Source organism: Coffea arabica, chromosome 1e (genome assembly GCF_036785885.1).
Source record: "Coffea arabica cultivar ET-39 chromosome 1e, Coffea Arabica ET-39 HiFi, whole genome shotgun sequence".
Taxonomy (NCBI): Eukaryota; Viridiplantae; Streptophyta; class Magnoliopsida; order Gentianales; family Rubiaceae; genus Coffea; species Coffea arabica.
Genome location: NC_092311.1, coordinates 35712087 through 35719435, shown reverse-complemented (window position 1 = coordinate 35719435; position 7349 = coordinate 35712087). Strand labels below are relative to the sequence as shown.

At 37.1% G+C, this 7349-nt stretch overlaps 1 long non-coding RNA gene across 2 annotated transcripts; it reads left to right on the top strand.

Annotated features, from left to right (window-relative positions):
* The first annotated feature begins 2939 nt into the window (after window positions 1-2939).
* On the top strand, window positions 2940-6845 carry LOC113702468 (uncharacterized). 2 transcript variants are annotated; one of them, XR_011816816.1, is made up of 4 exons: window positions 2943-5771; window positions 5870-6145; window positions 6271-6505; window positions 6600-6845. It is a non-coding gene; the product is annotated as an uncharacterized lncRNA (long non-coding RNA). The 2 variants fall into 2 exon arrangements; XR_003451138.2 differs by having other exon boundaries at window positions 2940-5771; window positions 5870-6505.
* The last annotated feature ends 504 nt before the right edge of the window (window positions 6846-7349 follow it).

Genomic DNA, 7349 nt, shown 5'->3' with positions numbered 1-7349 from the left:
CCCAAAAAACATAATCGAAATCTAAAAATCACCGGGATGAAGTATCAACCATTGGAGGTGTGAGAAAGCCTCCAACGATTCACGTCCAAAATTAATATTGGACTCCACCTATTCCTTGACCCTTGAATCACCTGCCTAGATTCACCATCAAGCATCTCCATGCTTTTCGACTTTTCATCCTTCACCATCAATACTTTTGTTAAGCCATTGAAACAAGGATACCACCCATTAAATTGTTCAATTGGTGATAGCTACCAATCCACTTGATCTCAATAGTTACTAGGATTCAACCACGAACTTTGCTTTATTGCCCAGTCTCGCAATCTGAAGCTCTGATACCACTTGATCTGATCCAAGCGTGGAATAAATAACTATTGAGATATCAAGTGCACAACAATTTAATGAGGAACAAGCCACAAGTATGAAAGATAGACGACACACAATATTTGACGTGGTTCGGCTCCACCATTGAGCCTACATCCACGGAGAGAAACCTGTTCTTTATTATGAAAGGAAAACCCTATACAAGAATACAACTTGAACCCAAGCCCAACCCTTGTATACCATCTCTCATCTCCCAAGAACCCTCTCTCACACCCCATGTATAAGACTACACGATGCCCTTGTGTGTCTCTTGTGTAGTTTGCCAATCCACCTATTTATAGAGAACATTACTGCCAAAAAATCAAATAACAATTGGAAACCAATATTATTTCCTAAACTCATATAGAAATAGCATCTAATTCCTGCTAAATAGGGCTTTACTTGACTACTACTTCAAGTAACTAAATCCAATTAGAAAACTAGTTACTTCTTACACCAAATAAGAAACTTAACTAAAAGAAATTAAGCCAATTTCCTAACATACTTTAACTCTTTATGCTTCCCATAACGTATGTCAGATTGCTGTTATTGGTTTTTATGCCCTATATTAATAGATAAATGTATTAGATATATCTTCATTAAAGAAATATAGAATGTAGCAATGTCATGAGGAGCAATAGTTTGTTTGCGATATTGAAACTTTAGCTCATATTTTCAATCTTTTGTTGGTTTTCCTAGTCACATGTCACCTTACTTATAGATAGTATATCTTTTGTACCCTGTTAACCCTTTTACCAAGCTTACAAGAAGCCAAACATTAGATCAGATGATTTCTGTGTTTCATCTCTCCAAGGTGTAAAGTAAAGAGATAAAAACGAGGAGACACTATAAGAGCATTTGGGATTGTATATAACGAAGAGTACTTGCTCATAAAGCATCTATTTGGTGACTAGATTTTGGACTATTTCCCAAAGGCAGAACTAAAATGCAGTAACATTATGCTATCTGCTCTCTCTAAACCTAATGTTGAATTCTATTTTTTTTACCAAGTAAAACATATTTTACAAGATTGAAACGATAGTATTGTCTATGTACAAATTTCTGTTTAAATAAAGAATAGTATGGCATTTACGCATTATATAGACCGGTTCGTGTGTTTTCCTCTGTTAACACACAATAAATCTTCATCAGTATATAGTATCGTTGCTTAGTACATGAATTTGCTGCTTATAGTCTTAGAGGCTCAGTTATTAGTGTTCATCGATTGCTCAATCGAAGTCAGAATTTTGTGATCCTAATGATGTTGAACATGCTTTTATTTTGCCAAGAGAAGATCTGAAAGTCTTTCAGACGTACTAGACATGTGGAGCATCATTCCCAATTTTTAGTAGCGATACTTCACTGAGTGCGGTCAAATGGAAAGCTGAGTTAGAGAGCAAACTTCATAATGTTCTGGTGTAATGTGACAAAGGGATACTGAAAATTGCTGTATACCATGAATTTTGTAGATTTGATGAGGAATTGTGATGGTGAGAGTTCAGTAGAATCATCAACGCTTATGAGTGATCAGGTGTTTCAGAGAAGGTTGTTATTTTGGAGCTTTGCTTTATTGCTTGTACCGTATAATCAGAATTAGTTGTTTCAAGAGACCTTGTACTAAATGTGATGATTACAGATAAGATCTGAACAAAATGATCCAGTGCAGAATAAAAGTATGGATTCAGGGGATGGGAATAAGAAGACTTTAGTGCAGAACAAATAATCAATGCCTGTTTAATTTCAGGACAAAGATGTGGGATGTTGCGGAGCTGAAGCTGTCAGGATGGGTGATGAAGGGGGTAAGTTTGCTGTTCATAATGCAGATTGAGAAGGGAAATAAGGAGGTGGAGGAAAGTGGAGGAGGTATAAGCAGAAAAGGACTTTCGTGAAGTTGTGAGGAAGTTGAGGAAGAAAAGTTGCACAAGGGAGATGAATTCATCTTTCCAAATATATCATTATGACATTATCAGAAGGTAAGGCACAATTTAGGAAGCAGGAAGAAGGGGGATAATGGCTTCATTCTTCTCCGATAAAGTTAGGTATATTCTTATTTAGCAATTTACTTTTAAGGTGTAATATTGATTATCTGTTTATTTTGATTTATAGTTCTTTTTCTCTTTTTGAGAAAATAATCTAGAATCAATTGATTACTTTCTTTTGGTCTTTCAACTCATCTTTCAGTTACGAAAATGTTTTAGCAGACTTTTATATATTTTTCAAATGAGGTCTCTATTTGTATGCTGTTTATGCTTGATATCTCTAATTTTTTGTTTTTTTTTTGGGTGAAGTTATTAAACCTTGGTTCTCTAATGTTAATTAGGAAGTAAACCAACTTTTCGTAGTTTGTTTCTTTTCCTTTTTTTCCCACTCATTGGAGGGACAAAAATCAGTCTTCCAAACTCATCTAGTGAACATATAGCCATGTCTTCTTCTTTTTTTGGTGTTTATTTAGCGAATATAAGTCAAGAAATGTTGCATTTGTCATTGATCAAGTCCAATCCCTTATAAATATCAACAAGAATAGAATTTTGACGGAAAAAAATATTGCCTTCGTGCAATATACAATGGTTGAGACGCCCGTTTGGAATCTAAAGTTTTTTGAAAGTTTGTCTAAAATTTTACTGTAAATCACTATAGAAATTGTAGAAAAACTTTTGTAAGACGAAAGACTTTTTTCCTTTCATTTTCTTTCTTTCATTTTTTTTTTCTTTTCTTTCCTCCTTTCCCCTTCCCTCCCCTGTTCCTCTCCCTAAACTGCATCAAGCAGTCTGCAGCAGATTTTTTTTTTTTTTTTTTTTTTTTTTTTTTTTGCATTTTCTCTCCCCATCTCCTACCCGCCACCCCTCTCCTCCCTTTCCCCCTCCCTCTTCCCTCGCTTGGCAGTCAATGCCCAACAGAAATTTTTTTTTTCGCATTTTCTCTCCCCATCTCCTACCCGCCACCCCTCTCCTCCCCTCTGCCCTTCCCCCTCCCCCTTCCCTCGCCCGGCAGTCAATGCTCCACAGTCAAGGCGCAGTCAATGCCCAGCAGAAAGTTTTTTTTTTTTTGCAATTTTCAGCCTTCCCCTCTCCTTCCCCTCCCCGCAATCTGGTGCAAATGGGTGGTGGGGGAGGAGTGGGGGAAAGGCGTTCTGCATATTCCATGGTTATCGCAACAAGGCGTTCCACAAATGCCTTGGGCCAAAATAACACTTAAGAGTTTCATCTGTGGGTTTTCACAGATGCCAGAGTTTCATTTGTGGGTTTTCACAGAATAACACTTAAGAGTTTCATTTGTGGGTGGTGGGGGAGGAGTGGGGGAAAGGAAGAGGGAGGAAAAAAAAGGGGTCATACAAACTGGGTAAAGGGGAAGGATGGCGGGGGAGAGGGAGAAAGGCAAAAAAAAAAAGACCCCAGCGCTGGAAGTGGTGGTCGGCGATGGAAGTGGTGGTGGGTTGGGATGGGGGAGGAAGAAGAAGAAAAAGAAAACAGTTGTGATTTTTTTTTTTTTTTGTAAGTTTTAGATATTTTGAAGTGTGTAGGTTAAAAATTTTGATAAGTTTTTGGAGTTTCTATAGCAAAAGTTGTTAAAAAACTAATAGCATACAAACTTGTGAAAAAACTGAGCTTCCAAATAGGCAAGGTAAATAACTAAATATATGTTCACAATATTTTTAGCAAACTATTAAAAAAGTTCTACCGAATTCACTTGAAAGAGAAGTTTTGAATGCTTGGTCTCCTTTTGCTAGACTTTTATTATGTGAAAAACTCTACATTTTTTTTAACAAAACACTGCTTTTACTTTTTCAATTATATCCAATTTCGCATAAAGTATAGGTTAGGAAATGTCACAAATAGTATTTCTTTGTAAGACATAAAAGGCTTATCATGCATTACAATATAAGTTAATCAATTAACTTAAGTAAACTAAATTTATGAGTGAAATTCATTTTTCTACATCTTTTACTGTAGCCAGTTTAAACTAACTTTATTAATAAAACAAATAAATCTTAAAATTCGCATCAGAAAAGCGAATATTAAATGATCTACGAAGCTTTTAATTATTATCAAGATTAAAATACATGTATAAACGTCGTATTAATATAATTTTCATACTTAAGTATTTTATTTCTCTGATTTTTCTCGTAATTACCATACTAATGATACTACAGATCAAGTTTCTCTCTAGTTATAGAGAAACTTCACCACGTAGTGAATGACTGGAGATCGGATCAGAGCTGCCCAACTCGATATACGGTTGAGATCGAGTCGGCCGGAGTGATTTTCAAGTCACCCCTACTCTTTGCGGTTTGCTCTGCAACAGTAGAGGATCTCAATCTTGACACTGCACGGTGCATCACATCAATTAGCATTGTTTTCAATCTTTTGTTTTATTATTTTTTTCTTTTTTTCCCATTTCGGCTTGAGTTGTTATGCCATGCGCTTTGTTTTCGTCATCTCTCTAACATGTGTAATAGGAGTTTCGTGGTGCAGTTGAATTTGCCAAGCTTTAAAGAACGGTTCACTATCTCTTCTGTGTGTGTGAACAGGTTGGATACTTTAGCTTGTTACAAATTTGTATATATAATCAGACATCTTATCTTTGATTCTTTTTTCCGGGTTTTATGGGAAGATGCCGTACAAGATGCCAAGCCCTTGGTGAGTCGTTTGGTCTGCTTTGCTTAGAATTTAGATCAGCAAAAGAGGCTTTTAATGGATGCATGGTTAGATAGATAGAGGGTGGAGGATGTGTTCAGACTTGAGCTACTCCACCTTCCACTGACCTTTCTTGTTTTGGTGCCAAGATTTCTTGCTAGTCTGAAGAGTTACGGACGTACGTTACAAAGAAAATATTAATGATCAGGCTTTGGATTTTAGCTATTTTAGAAATTGATGGAAGTGATGTAGTAATAAATATTGAGCTGTCAATCTTATGGTAGGAAATCAACGTCACACGTTTAGTTACATGTGTTGCTCTATGACGTGGTAGTTGAGATTGTGTGTACATCTGTTACTCTATGACATGGCCGACTATGTGTAATTACACACAATCTCAACTGCCATGTCATATAATTAGACCTGCCACAATCATTTTCTACCATCGAACAGATCCAAAAGGCTGATAGCCAAATATTTATTACATCACTCTCATCAATTTCTAAAATGACTAAATCCAGAGTATGTCCATTAAAAAGAATTAAAATAAGATGGTTACGTAACCAGGTGGATGCGTAAAAGCACAAGTCGGTAAGCTAGGTGAAAAGGACTTTGACAGGATTTTCTTGGTTGAATCCAAACAATGAGTCCTCACGTAATGCGCTACATTTGTTGTGATTGAATGCACTTAAAGGTGTGTAGGATGCTAAGTGCTGGAAATCTGATACTGTATGGGGACATGGTTCAATGGTGAGCCTCAATGGCGTGTTGTAGGTAAGTCTGACGCCTAATGTCTGATGCCTATTCATTTGATTTTAGTTTGGACTTAGGACATTGATTTCTGGACCCCATATCGATTTATTACTTCTCAGGAGACACATTTCCGCTGGGATGCACTTTTTAGCGAGGCAATTGTTCATGGCCAGGCGATAATTCTCATAATTCAATTCAAGCTTCCTTGTCTTATCTAATACTGTACAATTTTCTGAATAACCAACCACTCTTCTATCGCAAATTTTGCTGAGTTTTTCAAGGAAAATCCGGACTACAAGAATCCCAACTTCAACACTAACTTGGGAATCTACACTGAGAATTGTGGACTGGACAATGTCACCATGTCCTGGGGTCATGATGAGTGCATGTACTTGGTAATCCAGGAGATCATAAAACCATGTGTCGGCTTATAAATCTTGGTCATGTGATCCTTAACATTAGAGTTAATAGTATGCTTTTTGTAAGTATTCCCTTTAAATTTTGTTGGATAAATGCACAGGATGTGAAAGGGAATAACTGTACTCTGCCTCCTGCTGCCCTCTTCTTCATTATCCGGTTCCATTAGTTCTATGCTCTGCATAACGGTGAAGACTACGGATAGTTGATGACTGAAGAGGAGAAAGAGACGCTGAAATGGCTTCATGTGTTCAACCAGTACGACCTTTACAGCAATGAGCAAAGCGAAGATCAACCTGGAAGAGGTCAAGCCGTATTATCTCTCCCTCATTGAAAAGGTTTGTTGACTTTCTACAATTCTGTAATCAAATATTCACTCACAATTCTACTACGTACATATGTTCTTATATTTTTGGGCTTCCTGATTTGCAGTACTTTCCAGCTAAACTCAAGTGGTGAAGGATAAGTTGGGGATGGATTGACAAAGCTTTAAGCAAATAAGGGTCGTGCGATTGTTAGTGGTGGATGCTGGGATAGACGTTCCATGTAATTTGACTTAATGTGATACAAATACGTGGTGTTTAGGGCTTAGGGCTGTCAACGGGCCGGGACCGGGCCAGAATTCATTATTCTGGACCCGGACCCGAATCACTATACCGGACCCGGATCCGACCCGTTTACCCGACGGGTCTTTTATTCTATGTTCCGGATCCGGATCCGGGTCGGGTCTACCCGAACAAATTTAGCAAAATTTATAATTTCTAATAAAAATGAGAAAAAAATATATTTGTAAACTAATTTCTAACTAATGCAAAGAAAAAACCAAATAAGAAAAGAAATCAAATTGACTTTATTCAAATACATCACCCTAATCAAATTATATTGATAAATATATATTTTTTAAATTATTAATTCATTTATATCCGGATCCGGGTCTAATACGGGCCGGAATACTATATTCCGTATCCGACCCGTTTTTTTGTTTGACAAAACGGATCCGGATCCGGAAAACAGAATTAAATCCCTACCCATACCCGCAATAATTTCACGAATCCGGTCCGGATCTGGGTCTAGACCCGACCCGTTGACAGGCCTATTAAGGCTTCTTCTTCTTCTTCTTCTTTTATAATAGGGTTAATTCCACTTTGTCCCCCCAAACTTTGGACGATTACCCACTTCAGT